The 22,676-nt window shown below is 42.1% G+C and overlaps 3 long non-coding RNA genes across 3 annotated transcripts; all 3 read right to left on the bottom strand.

Moving 5' to 3' along the window:
* Positions 1–8,730: 8,730 nt before the first annotated feature.
* Positions 8,731–9,674, bottom strand: LOC143742531 (uncharacterized). The gene is made up of 4 exons (XR_013205445.1): positions 9,605–9,674; positions 9,299–9,388; positions 9,062–9,152; positions 8,731–8,821 (listed from the first exon to the last, which is right to left on the bottom strand). It is a non-coding gene; the product is annotated as an uncharacterized LOC143742531 (long non-coding RNA).
* A 3,444-nt stretch (positions 9,675–13,118) lies between these two features.
* Positions 13,119–14,288, bottom strand: LOC143742530 (uncharacterized). Its single transcript, XR_013205444.1, has 3 exons — positions 13,839–14,288; positions 13,570–13,742; positions 13,119–13,410 (listed from the first exon to the last, which is right to left on the bottom strand). It is a non-coding gene; the product is annotated as an uncharacterized LOC143742530 (long non-coding RNA).
* An 887-nt stretch (positions 14,289–15,175) lies between these two features.
* Positions 15,176–21,454, bottom strand: LOC143742556 (uncharacterized). Its single transcript, XR_013205472.1, has 3 exons — positions 21,194–21,454; positions 21,016–21,109; positions 15,176–15,285 (listed from the first exon to the last, which is right to left on the bottom strand). It is a non-coding gene; the product is annotated as an uncharacterized LOC143742556 (long non-coding RNA).
* Between the last annotated feature and the right edge of the window lie 1,222 nt (positions 21,455–22,676).

Consider the following 22,676-nt stretch of genomic DNA (forward strand, 5'->3'; position numbering starts at 1 on the left):
GCAAGCAGCGGAAAGACAGCTTATGCGACACACACACACACACACACACAGTAAACCTGTGTTGTTTACTCAGCTATGCATAATAGCACCAAATTAATAAAAAAACACAATATATTGACCCACGTCGTGTTTTCTATCATGCGCCGTGCACGTTTCCAATGACGTAAGATGCACGCAAACGCACCAGAGTTCGATAGAATCAAGTTGAGTGTGAAACCAGACCGACGTTGCGGGGGGCGTCGTGAACAATCGCGCTCGGCCTCCGACCGCAGCAAACGAGCCCAGTGTAAAAGCACCCTTAGTCTTTGTCATTAGTGATGGCAAAATGAGGCTTCCTGAACCACTGAGACCTCGCAGACCATTGCTTCACCCAAAGGTTCATTACTCGAAGCTTCATTCAGCATTGCTCACTAGTGACACCTAGCTACTGTGCAAAGAAATAGCAGACCAATTAATTCATTCTGAAACAATGACCTGAGCAGACTTATGATGTCAGTATACCCACCTGTTCTGTTTTATTTATTTATTTTCTTCTCACTGTTAATGTCTGTAACCTTTCATTTGCAATAATAAAAATACCTGAGCAGACATTTGTCCATTGCCTGGGTATAAAATAAAATATGTATATTCCTCTGTCTGAATTTACTTCTGCAGAGACAACAAACACACACACACACACACACACACACACACACACACACACACACACACACACACACACACACACACAGAGAGAGTTAATTAATTATTCATAAATGGTTTGGATAGTGACAGTATGAACAACAAAAGTGACACTGTGTTGAGTGCAGTGCTTATGGTGGAGGGAGTGTAATAAAGTAAAGTGCAACAGAAAAAGTGTGGGGTGGTTAAGGTTAAGAATTGTTTCTGGCGATTTTGTGCATTGAACTGTTACTATTTTTGTGCAGTGTTGTGCTTATGGGACTGGGGACGTAGAGGAACGAAGGAAGGATTAAAAATTATTTTTATTGAGGAACAGAATTTTTTCAAGTGTGTTGGGGCTTAGACGATTCCTGTTCTTGGAGAGAACCTCTCCAGCCTTGGAAAAGATCCTTTCACATGGAACAGAAGATGCGGGGGGACATAAAAATGCCAGGGCCAGATGGTATAAATGAGGATACTGATGTTTATGTTGAGCCCAATATACCAGTGGATCCTCAGATCTTGTGAGATTCACTTAAGATAAATATCGGTCCACTTCTACAGTAGCATCTGCTGTTGCACTTGAGCTCCTTCTACTGTCTTCAACCGTTCTATCCAGCAGATGCCAAAGGTCACCTAATAATAGAGGTACCAAGAAAAAATACTCCATTAACAATGGTTCACAGTACTAAATCACTAATGTGAACATTCACACAACAAACACATATAGTACTTACTGTTGTCTGTGGATTGGCCTGCTTCTGAAGAGGCTGGCAGGTGAGTTGGGGGTATATTGGTGGAAGCAGAATGGAGACCAGAACTTCTGATTACAGTAGCGCATTCAGATTTTAATCTTGATATGCCTTCTTGCAGTTTCCCTTGACTTAAGAATCCCAGTTTTTTTAATCTGGGATCCAATAACGTGGGTATGGTCATCACACTTATTGATTCTTAATGTACTGCTTGTTCCCTGACCCTCCGTACAAGGCTGTCACCCAGCTGCCTTGTTAGTTTGGACTTCAGGCCTTCTAGCTTACTAGTTACAGCGTGATTAAGCATCTTCATCAAAGGAATCACTTTGGAGGCAGACACCCTTTTCTCTCCTGAAAGCTCTACTGTAGCCTGGCGGAAAGGGGCAAGAACATGTAAAGCATCCTGGACTGCCTCATACTCCAGGGCTGTAGGAGGGGTGATGTCGGTCTTTAGAGAGACCAGGGCTGCCCCCACTGGCTCTCTCAGCTGATAGAGACGTTCCAGCATGTTATAAGTGCTGTTCCAGCGAGTGTCCACTTCAATTATCATTTTCAGAACTGGTCTCCCCATCTGCTCCTGTACTTGGGCCAGTCTCTCTTTTGCTGTAGTGCTTGTTTGGAAATAGGTCACAAGTTTCCTACATTTGGTTCGAATGTCGTTGAAGCTACTGATGTCATCAAAAGATTTCCTCACAATAAGGTTTAGTGCATGTGCAATGCATACCGCATGCCTAACATTCAGTGATCGTACACATGCTATCATGTTGGCTGCTGCATCAGTTACCAGGCACTTAACTTTATCCTTTATGCCCCACTCCTCCATGAGCTTGATATGTCCAGTAGCCAAGTTCTCAGCAGTATGGCTCTTAGGGAAATGCTGTACACCTAGTAAAATAGTGCAGAGCTTGTCATTGTCTATAAAATGGCAAGTCACTGCTAGGTAGGCATCCATGTTTAGCGATGTCCACATGTCAGAGGTAAGGCTTATAGCCTGAACGTTCTGCAACTGCTCTCTTGCCTTCTCCTTAGCCTCCTTGTACTTATGATCAACCATGACCTTCAAAGCCTGTGGATAGAAATAAATGCAGTTACTCTTACTTTTAACTTCTTAAATAATGATGAACCACTTTATTAATCACATACCTTTCTAGTTGGGATCACGTAAGTGGGATCCAACACATGCAGGAGCTCCCTAAATCCATCATCTTCCACAATGGAAAAGGGTTGGGAGTCCTTGATGACCATGTTCACCAGGGCCTCATTCACCATTTCTTTTTTGGAATCTATAATAAAATAAAACGCAGGTGTATTGTAGGAGCCTAAAACATTATTTAAATAATGTTTTTTAATGATTATTATCAATTACTTTGACTACTGTGTGGATTGTTAGTAGTCTGTGCATGCTCGTGCAGTGCTCGATAATGCCTGAGCATGGAGGACGTGTTATTGCTGTATGTCAGCTCCTTTAGGCACAGCAAGCATTTCACCTTGAAACATAAATGAATAGACATTAAATATAATACAGCCATATAGTGAGGATTATTATATAAAGACAGTAAAATAATAATAATAACCATAATAATACAAATTGTGTTTGTACCTTATTGTGAGCAACCATTTAAAAAAACTCCCAGACAGGGGAGGATTTCCTCTTTCTTGCTGGCTCCATTACAAGGAAAAAGGAAGAGGTCACAAAAAGCAAACAATTCCAAAAGGGCAATCCAAATCAAAAAGCAGTCCAGTCCAAATCCAAAAATCCAAAGCAATCCAAATAATCTTATCTAATTAATATAACAATACTATAATATAGCTACTATACCTGATATATATAACCTTATATAATGTAATAATATACAGCCCTAACACATATATTGCACAATAACGACGATGAAACAACTCTCTAACTCCTACTCTCTAACTCTAACTCTCTGACTCTCTGACACTACTACTACTGATTCTACTACTCCTGCAACACCCACAAGGAGGCGCGAGTTTCGAACCCCCTTTATCCGGAAACGACACTCAGACCGAACCGATGACGTATCCACACAAACCGAGGCCTCATTTGTCATTAGTCACGTGATTTTCACGTTAACAACACAAGCCTCGAATCGCGGCTTCATCTGGCACGCCCATTTTTGCTCTACACAAGCTCCGACGCCTCGCTTCAAATGTCACATCACTATTTGTCATTGTTCTAGTTTATTTAATAAAAAAACTGCTGCATTTGGATCATAACAGATACAGTGGTTAGCTTTGCTGACATCTAAGCAGATGATGCGGGTCTCACCTATTATGGTACACTTTAGTTTAATTTATGATGCTAAGTAACTTGAACATGTCATGGTTCAATGGCATGCCACTGGGGTAACTGAGCCTTGAGTAGTGTGCCCAAGAAGGAGCACTAGCACTCAGTTACTCACACCCCGTGATGCAGGACAACTTCTAAATTGGTACTGCAAGAGCCTTAAGGGTTTTTTTTTTTGCCAAGATTTTTTTTAAATCAAATATCTTTTCACAGTTTTATATGATGTTAGTTGTAGTTTAAACCTTGCAGAAAAATTATGCTGGTTGCTGGATGGTCTAAGCTAGAGTGGGCTGGAAGAGAAAATGGTGCGTTCCAGCATGTAACATAGGACCAAGTAGCAATTGGTTGAAGCAGAAAGTATCTGCCCACCAGGAAGCAAATATCCCAATGGATAGGTTCCTGGGGCCTCATTTATAAAACTGTGCGTAGGATCCTTACTAAAAGCCAGACTTATAAAACCGTTCGTACGCCAGAATCTGCGCAGAATTCACTTTATCAATCCCAGTCAGCAGAAGATTGTGCTCACATGCGTCTCCTCCCCGAAATAACCATAAATGAGCTTACAACGCCTAGTTTTACTATGCATATCCTCATCTGCATATCATTTGCATATGATTATTCATCCACGTGATAACATGTTTAACGGTACAAGACATTAGGAAAATATGAAATACGGATGTGCCGTCACATTACATTAATACAAACCATTTAGTAGCCTATCCTTGCCTTGTTTTTGAATAAATAAATTAAATAGTGTAAAATAAATTTCAGAGAAAGTTTTTTTCAATCTTTTCCACTGGCCAAATAGTATTTTAATTGATTTATATTTTTAATGGAAACAGATAGACCATGTTGTGCATTAGGCTATATTTGCACAATCTGCTAGTATCATGGTAAGCAATTCTCTCTGTAGTTAAAACATTAAAAGATAGCATGCCAGAGGAAAAATTTTCAAAAGCATTACATCCACGACAAATATTTATATTTATTGAATATAAAAAATGTTTGAACTCCTCAGTAAATTTCATGTAGTTTATGTGTTTAAATCCATTAATGAGAATGGCATATTTAATCAAAATGTTTGTATCAGAAGTAAAACATAGTTTAAATCATTTTATTTAAAATGTTATTGTGAACATGCATTGTATGATTGGGGCTCATAATGAAGATTTACGGTTTTACTTCATCCGCCGATAGATATGCGTCAGTTTAACTAAACGGCCCAACGCGTTCGCTGGCGCTCATTTAAGGTGTGGATATTTGCTTCAAGTGACAGGCTTTGTGAGTGAAATTATATTTGTATTATCTTTCTGTATATGTATAATTTTCTTTAGATTTTCTCTCTAAAATTAACAAAAAAAATATAACTCCATCTCACCATCGGTGTCGCCAAACTGCTCCGTCTCCAAAACGTTCGTATGCTTGGGTCAGAGTTTGTGTGCAGGTGCGCACATTTTCCCATCAAGTTTGTTTTTATAAATCACAATTTATGCGTCGGAAGTGGCGTACGCCTCTTTCAGGGTCTGTTTTGTACGTACACAACGGTTATAAATGAGGTCCCAGGTGCTTTTCACAAAGTGAAATAATGTGAAAGCGTTTGGTGTATCAGGCTAAGAATGGACATCATAAGTGCTGTGCCTACTGAATCTAAAATGAGTGAAGAGATAGCATTGTCTATCATAATATACAATTAGGTCATAACAGAGACCTGAAAAAAAGAGCTTAAAGTAATACTACAGAGTACATTCACCCATAGCCCTGTTGTTTGAGCTTCCCAAGTGCTGTTTGTTTGTTTGTTTGTTTGTTTGTTTGTAAACTTTATTGTCCTTCTTCAGGAAATTTGTCTTGGGCTCAAAGCTACATTAATACACCACATACATACAGCAAATGGACTCGAGGCTGCATTAGTACAGTATACATATAACATAACAAATAACAAATGCACACACAGAAACTATTGACCTACATTACTGCATCTTGCTATTTAACATGTTAGTTGATAGGGGAATAAAGGATTTTTTATAACGGTTACTCTTACACAATGGTACTCTATACCGTCTCCCTGAAGGCAGCAACTCATACATTGGAAATAAAACATGGCTGTTATCACCTACTATTGTCTGTGCATTTTTTAAAACCAACGATTCATAAATTGATTGAAGTGATGAGTATTCCCTTATACCCATAACCTTCATTGCAATTCTCACAAGACGAGCAATCTGTGATTTTAATTGAACCGAAAGATTGCCATACCAGATTTCCATGCCATAATTTAAAAGACTACCTAAAACGGCATAATAAAATAATTGCATAATTCTCTGATTTACACCAAACAGCCTAAGTTTTCTTAAAAAATACAAGCGTTGTTGGAATTTTGAGGCGACGTAATCAATGTGAGCTTTCCAAGTGAATGAACAATCAATAACCACACCTAGATACTTACAGGTATCCACCTGATCAATGACATTATCATTGATGATGACTGGGCTGTAATCACCTAATTTTTTTGGATCTATTATCATTTCTTTAGTTTTTGATGCATTTACGATGAGATGATTTACATTGCACCACCGCACAAAATTCTCAATTTCAGACAGATACACTGATATATCATGATCTTTCGCCAAAAGACTCAATATTACTGTGTCATCAGAATATTTGATTATATAATTATTCCTATTTATACTAAAACAGTCATTTGTATATAAAGTAAACAAAAAGGGAGAGCATACGCAACCTTGAGGCGCACCAATACTAATTGGTATGGGATCAGAGAGTGTATTATTTACTTTTACAATTTGAGTGCGTTTGGTTAAGAAAGAGAAAATCCACTTAATAATAAAAGGGTTAACATCACTCTTTCCAAGCTTACTCAGAAGTACCTGCGGCTGAAGCGTATTAAAAGCAGACCTAAAATCTATAAAGAGCAATCGTACATAGGCATTGGAGGATTCTAGATGTTGAAGAGTCAAATGAGTGATAGTATTAACAGCATCGATAGTCCCTCTTCCCACTGTATAGGCAAATTGAAATGGATCTAATAATGAATTTACTTCACATCTCAGTCTTGATATCACAAACTTCTCCAAACATTTCATAATTACAGAAGTTATAGCAATTGGTCTAAAATCATTATTATCAGCAGCGCCTGTTTTTTTAGGAACTGGTGTAATGATAGTCTTTTTCCATAACGAAGGAACCGTATGATTGTCTAGCGATTGCTGGAAAATTGGACACCAAGCTGGGGTTAATTCTTCTGCACATTCCCGCAAGAGATAAGCTGAGATACCGTCTGGTCCCATTGATTTCTTAGTGCAAGTTTTCCGAAAAAGTGCAGTAACTTCTTGGGGATCCACAATTATTCTTAAACCCATTGCACAATCAACATTTAGTAAAAACTCTTCACATTCCTTAACAGGGTCATTATTATCAAACCTTGCAAAGAAGTAATTCAACTCATTTGCTTTCTTAAAATCATCAGTAGTAATGAAACGTTGTTTTTTGGAATCCATGTTCGAAATAGTTCGTAATGAGTTCCACAGTTTTTTGTTGTTCATAGATGAGAAGTTTTGTTCAATATAGTCCTTTTTACGCTTCCTAGCTTCCCATAATAATTTATTCAGTTCCTCTTGGACGACTTTTATCTCAATCCGGTCCTTATTCCGAAAAGCTGCTTTTTTCCTATTGATGCAAGCTTTCACCTCTTTTGTTATGTGAGGCTTATTATTAGGAAACACCATTATCTCCTTTTTTGGGATTATTGTATCCACACAGAAGCGAATATAGTCCGTAGTCGTCTCAGTAGCTGTATTCAAATCGATATCATGAAATACTGACCAGTCCGTACTTAAAAAACACCCCTTTAGTGTCTCTACATCTCCTTCTTCCCACATAGTTACTGTCTTGACCAAAGGTTTGTTTCTTTTTAAAACAGTTCTATATGTTGGTATTAAATGAACTATATTGTGGTCAGACGTGGATAAAGGAGGTTTAATTTCTGCCTTATAGGCATCCTTAATGTTGCCATAACATTTATCCAGAACATTTTTGTTCCTGGTAGCAGATTTAACACATTGAAAAAATCCTGGTAGATATGGCTCAAGTTTGCAGTGATTAAAATCGCCAAAGACAAGGACTGGAGCTCCAGGAGTTCGCTGTAGCTGTTTTTGAATACAGTCAGATATACTTAAGGCAGCTCTGGATGCGTTAGCACTTGGAGGAATATACACTACACACAGTATTACGTTGCCAAATTCCCTCGGGAGATAAAAAGGTCTTAGACTGAGACAGAGGTATTCGGCGTCAGTAGTGCAGCCGATTTCCTTCACAGTATATTGTGTGCACCATTCATTACTCACGTACACACAGACTCCTCCACCTCTGACTTTTTCCGAAGACTCCCCTCTATCCGCTCGAATTAATGAGAAGCCTTCAATCTCCATAAGTGAACTGGGGATTTCCTTATGAAGCCAAGTTTCTGTGAACGCCATTACACTTGAGTCCCTGTATTCGAAGCACGATCTGGCGTTGATACGGAGTTCCTCCATCTTGGTTCTGAGTGATCTTACATTCCCGAAAATAATGGAAGGGAGAGGCGGCCTGTTTGACCTCCGTCTGAGACGCTGTAAAACTCCCCCTCGTCTGCCCCTTTTGCGGGATCTCCGGCGTTGATGTGGATTCCGTTTCAGCTCCTCCGGTATGCCCACCAACGGATTTAGATTCACTGATCGAGGTGAGAGCAAAACCAGAGCTTCTCTTGTATATGATATAAGAGTTCGAGTCTCTCCACACATAGTGGTTGTTAAGAGCCATAGTGATAAGAGCTCCCACGTAATAAACATCCAAACTAGAGCTCACTTTTAGTTTAATTTCTCATGGTACCATTCAGCATAAAGTTCCTGTTCTCTGTTTGGTCTATGTTGTACCAAATTCTCTCGTTCTTGTTCCCACTGACAGCATACAGTGACCTCAAATAACAGGGCTATGGTTGGAAGTACTCAGGACACTGTAAAACCTTGTACTGTAGGAGGAGGGCTAAGCAACCATTCTGGACCATCCTCAGTCCCAGCCCCCTGGTCCAAACTCATGCCGCTTGTCAAATCTGAGGATGAGAATGAGTGCAAAGAAGATGTTGTCTCTCTAAAGTGTATTCACAGATTACATAATATACAGTACAATTAGGGTCTGTATTCACAAAGAATCTTAGGGATGAAAGTATCTCAACATTTTAGGAGAAAAAAAATTGCGCTAAGCCCTAATGAGGAAATTTTAACATCATTTAGGAATTATTTTGTGCTAAAATGAAATTCTTTGTGAATTTTGTGAAAGAACATAAATAAACCTGAAGAGCTTAAGACCTTGTCCAGTAGGAGGTTTGTTAAAATCAGCCACAGTCCCAGCCCCCTGGTCCACGGATATTGTGGCTACTGAATCTGAGGATGAGTGGAGAGATGGTGACATTGTGTCTTATTAAAGTTTAAATAGGTGTAGTGAAAAGACATCTGCTGCTAAAGCATATTTTCACAAAAATCTCAGAGAACACAATAAAGTGAAGGCACAAAATCTGGGCCAAACGCACCTTGTTCTCTTAATGGGGTTATCTCAAAATTTAGAGTGACAGTAGCCTCCTCAGGCTCATGGCTACTGTCTGTTGCCTGTTCTGTATTCACTACAAGAATACAAACACAAAAAATGTACTATACACAATTAGGTCAAAATGTGAAAGCTAAGGCAAAATAATACAAAATCCACATGCCTCATATAATCAGAGAAGCACAGTTGCCCTTACTATTTCCAATCATTGCTTAACACCATCTACCCCTAAATAATAATATATATAAAAAAATACATATATAAAGTTTATAGTATATAAATATAGTCTTACCTTCAACCATCATTTTAAAAATTTCATAAATGTTTTGCACACAGGTCTGTGCACTTTTGCCCAACACTTTATCTTTTAGGCAAGATCATTTTGGCCTTCTTTTGTGGATATTCCACCAGGAGCAAAGGCCTCCAGCCGACTGCGTGCAGCTTCTCTATTTAAAGATTAAAAAAAAACATTTAAAAAAAAACATTAAAAACAATTACAAGTGCTTTGGTGTGGCTGTGTATGGATCTTTGTCTGCTTATCACAAAGCTGGGACACAAATGCAGGTCAACAAGAAATACTTAGGGTAGAAGCAGACTTTTGGAACATCACAAGGAATAGCTGTATTCAACATCCCAGAGGATCCCAGAAGCCCTTTGTGGGTTGTTGCTGAATGTATCTTAAAGTACTGCAGGCTAAGTGATCCTGAGAGTCTTTGGTCTGTTTGCAACGTTTTTCAATGACAGTAGAGTACAGTTAAGATGCTAAAGCTATTGAATAAATAGCTTTCATAAATATGTTAATGCATTATCTTGTCTCAGTCAAAACCAGAAAGTCTCCCCAGTACCCCAAAATAACTGGACTATGGTGACAGGACAACAAAAGTTACTTACCAAAATGATGGCATCGTCCCACAAATGTGAGGTCACCTGATTTTTTTTTGTGTTGGCAACCCATATCTTTTTTTTTCTCTCGAATTTTTCAATCTTTTTGTTTAGGCGCACATTTTTAGGCTGTGGGGCCTTGCACATAGGGCACTTCTTGAAGCCATTAAAAATTGTATTTTTGCACTCTGTGCATGTCTTCTTGAGCCCTCCACCTTTTGACATGTTTTGATTTTGTAAACCAGACAGAAGGCATAATGTCTGTCACAAACATGACTTTGTCCTGGTTCAGTTATAATACAGTTTTAGTAAGACACTGGATTTACTCCAAACATCTGAATATCAGACTTTGATGGCTAATTTATGGTTATGTTTGATGGACGCTTTTTTAGTAAGTAACAATAAAAAACACAAATCAAAAACTACAAGATATAAAATACTACACTATTTCAATATACATTAAATGTCTAGAACATCATACCTCAACAGCAACAACAACAAACAAACAATATGTAATACCAAAAGTTATTTGACATAGATATGGGTGTAAAGTTATCAAAATTTCTCACCCTGGCCTCATTGGGATCTTCAAAGACTCCTGGGTGGTTTTCTGACATGGTGATACGATACAAAAATACAGACAATAGACACACAATACAGATATGAAGACTCTTAAAAGTGCCTTTGTTTTTTTAAACGATAGAGATAGAGCAATGGAGATAATATGTAAAACAGCAAATAATCTGTAGAACAGACAAGAAAGCATAATTAGATATACAGTATCTCTGAGAAAAAAATATAATGTCCACATTAATGCGAGACACTACAGGTGAATAGGGTAAACTTTTAATATGATAGATATCACCATGAAACTTCCTCAGTTGATTAATTACACAATTAAGTATATAAAAACAGTGTATTATAAGTTTTTGAAATGTGTATGTTTAATTATGCAAAGTAGGAATTATCTCATTAAATATGCGCAATTTTGCATATATATTTTCGGTAACATAAATCTGAACATATACATATGATAAAGCCAGGTACAAAATTATTTTTTCATTTTGTTTACACAAAAGATGGAAAAACAATAACGTTATCAGACGGATTTCAGGATAGGATCCTCGCAATGACGGAAAAACCGCGAAAGTGGGGTCGCCGTCATGGCAACAGACTCGTCCGATTTAACATTAATTTATAATTAGTCTTTATCATTTTTTTTTCGTTGTCTGTATATGCCTATCTGTCAATTGAGTAAACATAAAAAAAAAATGTAAATTAGTCCAAATATTATTTACACAAGATGATGGATGGGGAGTTTGATTGATCAAGCCTGCCTCTAGTTATCCGGTTATCCGTGTGTCCCGTCACGGAAGAATCCGTGGTGCCATCACAGAATTTGACAATAAGGAAAAGTGTTACAAACTGATCGGGGGAGATAATATGTTCACAGTTTAATTAGGCAACATCGCAAACACAGACAACTTAATAGCCTAAAGTGTCAAAATCAGCAATAGGCTATATCGTCCAGTGAAGGTGAAACAATCTGTGGCGACGACTGAATATTCCGTGGTACGGTCACGGAAGAATCCGTGGTGCCATCACAGAATTTGACAATAAGTAAAAACTGTTACAAACTGATCGGGGGAGATAAGAGGTTCACAGTTTAATGAGGCTACATTTCATCGCAAACACGGACAACTTGAATAGCCTAAAGTGTCAAAATCAGCAATAGGCTATATCCCAGCCAACATTACAGGGTGGGGCCAATGTGGGCCCAATATGGGCTTTGAATATGGGCCCCAGATGGGTTTGTCCACAGGTTGTACAATGGCCCCACCTTGATTAGCCCACATAAATCTCATATAGAATCTGAATGGGGCTTATGTGGGGCCCAGCTGGGCAACATACATGGGCAACATACTGCCCCCACTTTATGAAGCCCACATGTGATGTATGCCCAGTATGGGTTTTTCATTGGGTACTGGATGAGGTTTATGATGCATCTGGCCTAGAAAGTGTAATTATGTATTAATTATACGTTTTATGCTTGATTGTCAAGTCACCTTCATTTATATAGTGCTTTCTACAATACAGATTGTTTCAAAGCAGTTAAAAGTTAAAATTTGTAATTTACCTTATGTATTTATGTGATGAATTTATTTGTTTAGAATAGATAGCTGATAAAATTAACATTATTTCAGTTTGGGAAATGTCAGTTTTCAGGTAAAATATTCCACTGTTCATTCATCTATAACATCAAAAAACATGAAAGGTGCAATTTGAAAAATGAAATAAAAAAAACTGCAAAGGTTCAGTATGTCAAAATGTTTTATTACACTTTAATATTTTATAAAAATTTCAAATACATGTTTTTTTTTAAATAAAATCCTCAAAAATCACATTTGAACAAAATAATTTTCAGAAGATGAGCGAAGGTCTTGCGTGTGTGCAACGACGGTGAAATAACCCTTTAAAGGAACACGCTGACTTTTGGGACTTTAGCTCCTTCACCGTATCCCCCAGAGTAAGATAAGTCCATACCCACCCTTTCATCTCTGTGCGTGCCGTAACTCTGTCTGACGCACCCACCGCTAGCCTAGCTTAGCACAAAGACTAGAGGTAAACGGCTCCAGCTAACATACTGCTCCCAATAAGTGACAAAATTATGCCAACATTTCCTATTTACATGTTGTGATGTGTATAGTCACTGCGTGTACAAATAACAAGGTCACATGAGACACAGCCATCTTCTAACCGTATACATACTGGGAACTATATTCTAAGAAATTTTATTTGTGCACGCTGTGACTATACAAATCACAAGATGTAAATAGGAAAATGTTGGCGTTACTTTGTCACTTATTGGGAGCAGTATGCTAGCTGGAGCCATTTATCTCTAGTCTTTGTGCTAAGCTAGGCTAGCGGTGGGTGCGTCAGACAGAGTTACGGTACGCACGGAGATGAAAAGGGTATGTATGGACTTATCTTACTCTGGGGGATACGGTGAATAAGCTAAAGTCCCAAAAAGTCGGCGTGTTCCTTTAAAATACTTGGGCTTAAAAACAGCACAAAAAATTCTCACTGTACTTGAGATGGTCTTTTCTCCTGTTGTCCTCTAATGGCTCTGTTTCCACCCCTGTCTCTAGCACCAGTGAACCATTTGGTGAGAGCCTTTTCTGCCTGTTTCTGGTTGACTTCTCTGGTCAATGAATTCTTCAATCCACCTGCATAAAAGTTTACACACAAAATTCCTAATATTAATTCCAAATTATGAACATGATTAAAATATGATTAATCATGCAGCACTAGCGTGTGAATTGTTAAAAGTATTACACAAATGAAATTCACTTGACTTATGCATAGGAGTACAACAATAAAACACTTACCGTATATGACCTCAAAAAGGCGCAGATCTCTAAATCTCTTCTTGCCATGACGGCCAAACAGACTGCACTGGATTGCCACTTCATTTTAAATTAGGAATCTCATCATCATTTTGTTGCATCATCCAGTGAAGAACCACCAACATCTGCAACCATTGCAACCTAAGTACAAACAGACAGAATGATTTGTAGATGATATGCGTAAGTCAGCTTAACAAGCTGCGTAACAAGCAACATGCACACTGATCATGAACCTACAACACTAGACATGAATCTTGGGTCAAGCAACTTTTCATTCATAGCTTCCACTTCTTCTGTTGTTGTTAGAGGGAAGACAGCTTCTTCAGGAACATTGGGCAATGACTCATGGTTGGGCTGCTTAAGCAAAGCATTCAACATGTTGCTATGCACTCGCTGAGTCTCTTTCACTTCCTCCAGGAGTGTTAAAAGCTTGACGAACATAGCATAATCGGTGGTGGCGATTCTCTGACCGACAGGTCCTGCAGCAGTGAATCCCTGTGCGGCAGGTCCGGTGTTTGATGGTCCTGTAGGAGGGAATCTCTGTGCGGCTGGTCCGGTGTTTGATGGTCCTGTAGGAGGGAATCTCTGTGCGGCTGGTCCGGTGTTTGATGATCCTGTAGGAGGGAATCTCTGTGCGGCTGGTCCGGTGTTTGATGGTCCTGTAGGAGGGAATCTCTGTGCGGCTGGTCCTGTAGGAGGGAATCTCTGTGCGGCTGGTCCGGTGTTTGATGGTCCTGTAGGAGGGAATCTCTGTGCGGCTGGTCCGGTGTTTGATGGTCCTGTAGGAGGGAATCTCTGTGCGGCTGGTCCGGTGTTTGATGGTCCTGTAGGAGGGAAGCTCTGTGCGGCTGGTCCGGTGTTTGATGGTCCTGTAGGAGGGAATCTCTGTGCGGCTGGTCCGGTGTTTGATGGTCCTGTAGGAGGGAATCTCTGTGCGGCTGGTCCGGTGTTTGATGGTCCTGTAGGAGGGAATCTCTGTGCGGCTGGTCCGGTATTTGATGGTCCTGTAGGAGGGAATCTCTGTGCGGCTGGTCCGGTGTTTGATGGTCCTGTAGGAGGGAATCTCTGTGCGGCTGGTCCGGTGTTTGATGGTCCTGTAGGAGGGAATCTCTGTGCGGCTGGTCCGGTGTTTGATGGTCCTGTAGGAGGGAATCTCTGTGCGGCTGGTCCGGTGTTTGATGGTCCTGCAGGAGGGAATCTCTGTGCGGCTGGTCCGGTGTTTGATGGTCCTGTAGGAGGGAATCTCTGTGCGGCTGGTCCGGTGTTTGATGGTCCTGTAGGAGGGAATCTCTGTGCGGCTGGTCCGGTGTTTGATGGTCCTGTAGGAGGGAATCTCTGTGCGGCTGGTCCGGTGTTTGATGGTCCTGTAGGAGGGAATCTCTGTGCGGCTGGTCCGGTGTTTGATGGTACTGTAGGAGGGAATCTCTGTGCGGCTGGTCCGGTGTTTGATGGTCCTGTAGGAGGGAATCTCTGTGCGGCTGGTCCGGTGTTTGATGGTCCTGTAGGAGGGAATCTCTGTGCGGCTGGTCCGGTGTTTGATGGTCCTGTAACAGTGAATCTCTGGCTGTCAGGTCTGCTGGTGATGCTGATGTTTTTGAGTTGGCCGGGTGGGGTGGGTGGTTGTTCGCCCTCACTAACAGTGTCTGATTCTTCACTTGTGTCAGAAAAAAACGTTCTATTTGGCCTAAAAAGATATTTGAATCAGAAAAATCTGTAAAATTGGGGTTCTTAAACCTTAAGCAGTTGACATTAAAGGTACATTTGTCACGGTATACAAGTTCATTGCTTCCTTCTCGTCTCGTGTTTATGTTGTTGTATGAAAGCACGTGTGTAGTGGGCGTGAATGAGTGTCATTCCTTGATCCGCTCCAGCTGATCGTCATCACATCACCAGCTGCAGCCGATCTCATCTCACCATATATTCTCACAGTTCTCTCATCTCCTTTGTCAGATCGTTGGATGTTGTCTCTACGTGTGGTGTTCCTGTTGGATTCGTGGATGTTGTCTCTCCGTGTGGTGTTCCTGTTGGATTCGTTGGATGTTTGTCTCTCCGTGTGGTGTTCCTGTTGGATTCGTCGTCATCTCTTCGTTGGATTGTCGTTTGGGTTTCCACTGCACTTCACGGGTTCGTCTTCGACCATCGAGGTCCCTGCGTCATCTGTCCACACCCGTGTTCCTGTCGTGCTTTTCACTGTTCAATAAAGAACTGAGTTTGACCTGCGATTGCTTCCGTCCGTTCCGCATTTCGCACTGCAACCGAGAACTTTCAATAATGAGCCAGCCAAGGTGGCATTTGTCATTACTCTGTTGACCGGAAAGGCGGAGTTATGGGGGACAGCGGTGTGGGAAAATCAAGACCCTTGCTGTGCCTCGTTCCAGGCACTCTCCTCAGAGATGAGACGGGTGTTCGATCGGGCCGTCGCGGGGAGAGAGGCTGCCAGGGTGTTGGCCGACCTCCGTCAGGGTGACAGGTCGGTCTCGGACTATTCGATCGAGTTCCGCACCCTGGCGGCCGAAAGCCAGTGGAACGAGGCGGCGCAGTGGGACATGTTCCTGCATGGGTTGGCTGACCGCGTCCAGAGGGAGATCTACGCCCTGGACCTCCCCACGACGCTGAATGGACTCATCGAGCTTGCTCTGAGGGTGGACGCTCGCATCACCAGAGTCGGGGGAAGAACACCGTCCATTCGGTCTCCAGCTGGAGCAGAGGGTCAACGGTCCAGTGGCAGGGACGTGGTCAGCCCAGTCTTCGATCACGAACCCATGCAGGTGGGTCGAGCTCGGCTTTCCCGGGAGGAGAGGGAAAGGCGGAGCTCCCAGGGCCTCTGCCTATACTGTGGAGGTTCGGGACACTTTGCCTACAACTGCCCGGTAAAAGGCCAAGCCCGATAGTAAGTATGAGGCTACTATCGGGTGGGATCTCCGCCGAGAAGACCTCATCCACATCTACCCTCCTTCCGGTAAGACTGAGATGGTCAATTCACCAGCACGACTGTCAAGCACTTCTGGACTCCGGGGCTGAGGGTAATTTTATGGACAGTACTTTTGCACATAGACTTCAGATTCCCCTTAAACCACTCACACAGAGGATTGCAGTACACGCATTAAATGGTCAAGAACTTCCCATCATCTCGCTCATCACCGAAAACATCACACTCATCACCTCAGGCAATCACTCAGAAACTATTTTTTTTATATACTGGATTCCCCCCTGGCACCTGTAGTTCTTGGACACCCCTGGCTCATTCATCACAACCCTCGTGTGGACTGGCAGCAAAGAGCTATTCTGGAGTGGAGCAAGGAATGTCATAAGTCTTGTCTGATGTCTGCTTGTCCGTCTGTGCCTGTTTTTGTGTTACAGGAGGAGGCAGGGGACTTGTCTAACGTGCCCGAGGAGTACCATGATCTGAAGGAAGTGTTCAGTAAGTCTCGGGCTGCTTCTCTTCCTCCGCATCGTCCCTATGACTGTGCCATAGATTTACTGCCAGGTAAGTCTCCGCCTAAGGGCAAGTTATATTCGCTTTCCAATCCGGAGAGGGAGGCTATGGAGAAATATATTTCTGATTCTCTGGCAACCAGTTTCATCCGTCCTTCCTCTTCTCCGGCGGGGGCGGGGTTCTTTTTTGTGGGAAAGAAGGACGGGTCTCTGCGACCTTGTATTGACTACCGGGGGCTGAATAACATCACGGTAAAGAATACTTATTCTTTGCCGTTAATGTCTTCAGCCTTCGAGAGGTTGCAGGGAGCGTCCGTTTTCACGAAATTGGACTTGCGTAACACTTATCATCTGGTTCGCATTAGGGAGGGGGATGAATGGAAGACTGCCTTTAACACCCCCAGGGGGCACTTTGAATACTTGGTCATGCCTTTCGGGCTGTCCAACTCCCCAGCAGTCTTCCAGGCACTGGTCAATGACGTGTTGCGAGACATGATAGATCAGTTCATATATGTTTACCTGGATGACAAATTGATATTTTCCTCGTCTCTCCAGGAACACGTGCAACACGTTCGACGAGTGCTTCAGAGGTTGCTAGAGAATGGGCTTTTTGTCAAGGCGGAGAAATGCGATTTTCATGCACAGTCTGTTCCTTTTCTAGGATACATCATTTCGTCTGAGGGAATGCGTGTGGACCCTGAGAAGGTTAAGGCTGTGGTAGAGTGGCCAAGTCCAGATTCCCGTAAGGCCCTGCAGAGGTTTCTGGGGTTCGCCAACTTCTATCGGCGTTTCATTCGCAACTTCAGCCAACTAGCCGCACCTCTGACTGCCTTGACCTCCCCCAGAACTCCGTTCAGGTGGTCAGATACAGCCGAGGCTGTGTTTGCCAAACTCAAGAGCCGCTTTGTTTCAGCTCCCATCCTCGTTGCCCCTGATTCTTCACGTCAGTTCGTGGTGGAGGTCGACGCGTCAGAGGTGGGGGTAGGAGCAGTCCTGTCCCAGCGTTCGCCCGCAGACGATAAGATGCATCCTTGCGCGTTTTTTTCTCATCGTTTATCCTCAGCCGAACGCAATTACGACATTGGTAACAGGGAGTTGTTGGCAGTCAAGTTAGCGTTGGAGGAATGGCGTCATTGGTTAGAAGGTGCGGGGGTTCCTTTTATCGTCTGGACCGATCACAAGAATCTAGAGTACATCAGAACCGCCAAAAGATTGAACTCCAGGCAGGCTCGGTGGGCACTTTTTTTCGGTTGTTTTGATTTTTCTCTCTCCACCGCCCGGGTTCTAAGAACATCAAACCCGACTCTTTATCTCGCATTTTTGATCGTTCCGAACGCCCGTCTACTCCCGAGTGCATTTTACCGGAAACCCTATTTGTTTCCACACTCGTATGGGAGATCGAATCGAAGGTCAAGACGGCCTTAGAAGGGGTAATGCCTCCGCCCGGTTGCCCACCGAATCGCTTATTTGTGCCGGAGGGATTACGGTCCGACGTTATACAGTGGGGTCATTGCTCCAACGTGGCTTGTCATCCAGGAGTTAATCGTACTAAGTTTTTAGTCAAGCAACGATTTTGGTGGCCACTTATGGCTCGTGACATCCACAGTTTTGTTTTGGCTTGCTCGGTCTGTGCCACTGGTAAGACTTCCAATCGTCCGCCTGATGGGCTCCTTCAACCGCTGCCTGTCCCTTCGAGACCCTGGTCCCATATCGCTCTAGATTTTGTCACCGCCCTCCCGCCCTCCCAGGGCAACACAGTCGTTTTGACTGTGGTGGACCGGTTCTCGAAGGCGGCTCATTTCATTCCCTTACCCAAATTACCCTCAGCTAAAGAGACAGCGTTGACAGTCATTGACCACGTCTTTCGCTTACATGGCCTCCCGATGGACGTGGTCTCTGACAGAGGACCCCAGTTTGTGTCCAAATTTTGGCAAGAATTTTGTAAGTTACTGGGGGCGACGGTTAGTCTGTCCTCAGGGTTCCATCCCCAGAGCAATGGTCAGACCGAGAGAGCCAACCAAGATCTGGAAAGGGTGTTGCGATGTTTGGTTTCTAAGAATCCTTCCTCTTGGAGTCAACAGATTTCCATGGTGGAGTACGCCCACAATACGTTACCAGTGTCGGCTACGGGCCTATCTCCGTTTGAGTGTAGTTTAGGTTACCAGCCACCTATTTTTCCTAGTCTGGAATCCGAGGTCGCGGTCCCCTCCGCTCACGCCTTAATCCAGAGGTGTCACCGCACTTGGACTAGAGCCCGTGAGGCTCTACTCCAAGTGGTCGCCACCGGTCAAAGCCTCCCGTATACGTCGTTGGTCAAAAAGTGTGGCTTTCAACTAAGAACATTCCTCTCCGATCCGTCTCTAATAAGCTTGCCCCCAAATTCATTGGCCCGTTCACTGTCACCAAGATCATTAGTCCGGTGACAGTCCGCCTTAGTTTACCTCCAGCGTACAGGAGGGTTCACCCCGTTTTCCATGTTTCAAAAATCAAGCCCGTGTTTCATGCTCGCATTAATCCGCCAGTCCCGGTTCCCCCCCCGCCGCGTCTCGTAGATGGGGAGACCACCTATTCGGTAAATCGCATTCTGGATTCTAGAAGGAGGGGACGTGGATTTCAGTACTTGGTGGACTGGGAAGGTTACGGTCCGGAGGAGAGAAGTTGGGTTCCGGCTAGAGACATCCTGGATCACTCTCTGATCGATGATTTCAATCGACAGGTAAGGGAGTCTGGGAACGCCAGGAGGCGTTCCTAGGAGAGGGGGTACTGTCACGGTATACAAGTTCATTGCTTCCTTCTCGTCTCGTGTTTATGTTGTTGTATGAAAGCACGTGTGTAGTGGGCGTGAATGAGTGTCATTCCTTGATCCGCTCCAGCTGATCGTCATCACATCACCAGCTGCAGCCGAACTCATCTCACCATATATTCTCACAGTTCTCTCATCTCCTTTGTCAGATCGTTGGATGTTGTCTCTCCGTGTGGTATTCCTGTTGGATTCGTGGATGTTGTCTCTCCGGGTGGTGTTCCTGTTGGATTCGTTGGATGTTTGTCTCTCCGTGTGGTGTTCCTGTTGGATTCGTCGTCATCTCTTCGTTGGATTGTCGTTTGGGTTTCCACTGCACTTCACGGGTTCGTCTTCGACCATCGAGGTCCCTGCATCATCTGTCCACACCCGTGTTCCTGTCGTGCTTTTCACTGTTCAATAAAGAACTGAGTTTGACCTGCGATTGCTTCCGTCCTGTTTTTGACAACCATGACAACATTTCAGTAAAAAAATCTAAATTTTCATATATTTACCAGCACAAACATGTAAGGCACTTTCTACCAACTCTTAGTTAGCACAAAATAAATTTAAGTAAACAGAAGGTATGTCGATGTTTTGAATAATTCTGTCATTACATTTTCATAAAATTTTTATTACAGCTTGTAGCAAGTTTTTTATTTGTTGTTCAGTAAGTTCTGACAATAAAGAGTAGTTTAAAACCACAATTTACAGTCTGGTTTCTAAAATTTTTAACCTTTCTTGTGCTCATGAGAAACGTCTCATGTGAGCATGCAATAGTTTCTCGTGCGCACGTGTTACAGTGTCCGGATTATGTATGCTATAACCTATAGACTAGAGCATAGATGTGCATGAATTATTAAAGATATATCCGCCTTTCTTGTAAAGCAGTAAATTTAAAGCGGACATTAACCTGGCGTAATATTGGAGATATACTGCCCTAAAGAAAGCCAAAATTTGAGCAAATAGATCTTTTTAATAATCCGTCCGAATCTATACTCTCGTTTTCTTTATAATAAAATGGCAGTGGTGCACAAAGGAAATAGGTTATAGCATACATAATCTGTACACTGTAACATGTTGCAAACTTTTGCAAAGGGCTCTGTAGAAAACAGTAACTTTTTGTGAATATTTTGGCAGGCCAAGTCTGTATAGCTCCTAACATTCTGGCATCACTTAAAAAAACAAGTTTTTACTTACAATCTTTTGCGCTTCTTCGGCATTTCAGTGTCGGTTTGTAAATCTGAGGTGTCCTCGGCCCTGCTAAGTTTAGCTCTTGCAGCAGCATATGTTTCTGTAAAATAAAATAAAAAACATTTAGGGAGAAAAAAAGCTTACCGTCTGGAATCTTTTCAAGCAAATGATCCTTTCATGTTACCTGCATTTCCTATAATGCGTATGCTATACTTTGCCCAGTCTGCTCCAGGAGTTATTTGTTTTTTTACAGCCTTGCTGATACAGAGAGTTCTACCAGTAGGCCAAAAACATTCATCTCTTTTGGGTCCAGTAATCCAGCTTGTAGGGATGACATCAATGACAGTCCTTTCATCGGCTGTAAATTCATCAGTGAACTCCACAACACTAAAATGGGACATTCTGAACCATGAAAATATGGAGTCAGTAATCATGCAGCTGTGGCAAAGCCAAATACACATCAGTCATTGGCAGAAGAACAAGTTTTTTTGAAAGTTGTGCCACTGGAACAACAAATAACTGGCCAGTAAGTCCTGAGACGACAGTAATTCCCAAGCTTGAAGAATTGATAGGATAATCAAAAAAACAAGTCCCTGCATTAAAAAACTCACATACTGCAAAAATGTCTGCTGCTGGAGAGACCAAAACATTTCTAACGAGGGAAACTCTGTTATCAATTTCAAAGCAGTTGTTTCCTGGAGAGCAGCTGATGATCATTCCTTTGTATTGGCATTGCTTAAACTGTGTGCATGTGGAAAATCCTGGTGGAGTTGGACCAGAGAAATGCGGCTGTTTAAACTGTTCTTCACATATTCCTTTTGTGTGTCTGTTAAAAGTTTGTCTCTCACCAACACGTATCACAATTTGCTCAACCGGATTTTGAGGCCTCCTAACCATCCTTTTCAATTGTCCCAAGTAGTTTTCGAATGGAAAGCATGATACAGAGTCAAGAGCACCATATTTACGAGCATCTTGTGCCAAATATACCAGACCATGTGTGTTATATACAAGACATTCATTCCCATAGATTTCGGCAAAAATAGTTACAAAACATTTCAGCAAGTTTTCAGCATAATCACAATAGTTAGTGCACAGATCCGGACTAAAAAGAATTCTCATGGCAACTGATAAGACTAAAAAGTTTCTATATATACGTTTAGGAAATGTATTAAACAACACAACAGGGCCCGTGTATAACAAAAACTGCCTTAATTCTGTAGCCTTCCAGTGGCTATATTCGTAAAGTGACCGTGGCTTTCTTGAGAAATTCCTCTGCAAATTTTGCCTAAGTAATTGCAGGTTTTCAGATACAACTGAAAGAACACTAGATGAAATTCTACATGTCAAGGGTCCCTTGACCCACAGTGAAACAAGTTTACGGACAATTCCTAAGCACACTAAATGCATATAATCAAGAACAAAAGATGTAACTAATCCAACTCCCAACTCCTGAAGAGGTGATACATCACGTGGATGTTCCTCATCTATCATTTCATCAAACTGGGCATCTGTTCTGAGGGCTGTTTCCATGTCTGGGTGCACTATTTTTCCATTTAAATAAACACCAGACTGCACACAACGTTCACAAGAGCTGTCACTTTAGTGACCTTTTATACATTTAAGAAAAGCTCTTGCTGGAGCATCACATATAAATGCATCAGGCAGGG

The sequence above is a fragment of the Siphateles boraxobius genome, unplaced genomic scaffold (assembly GCF_051911475.1).
Source record: "Siphateles boraxobius isolate OS27281-9 unplaced genomic scaffold, OSU_SipBor_1 19, whole genome shotgun sequence".
In the NCBI taxonomy this organism is placed as follows: Eukaryota; Metazoa; Chordata; class Actinopteri; order Cypriniformes; family Leuciscidae; genus Siphateles; species Siphateles boraxobius.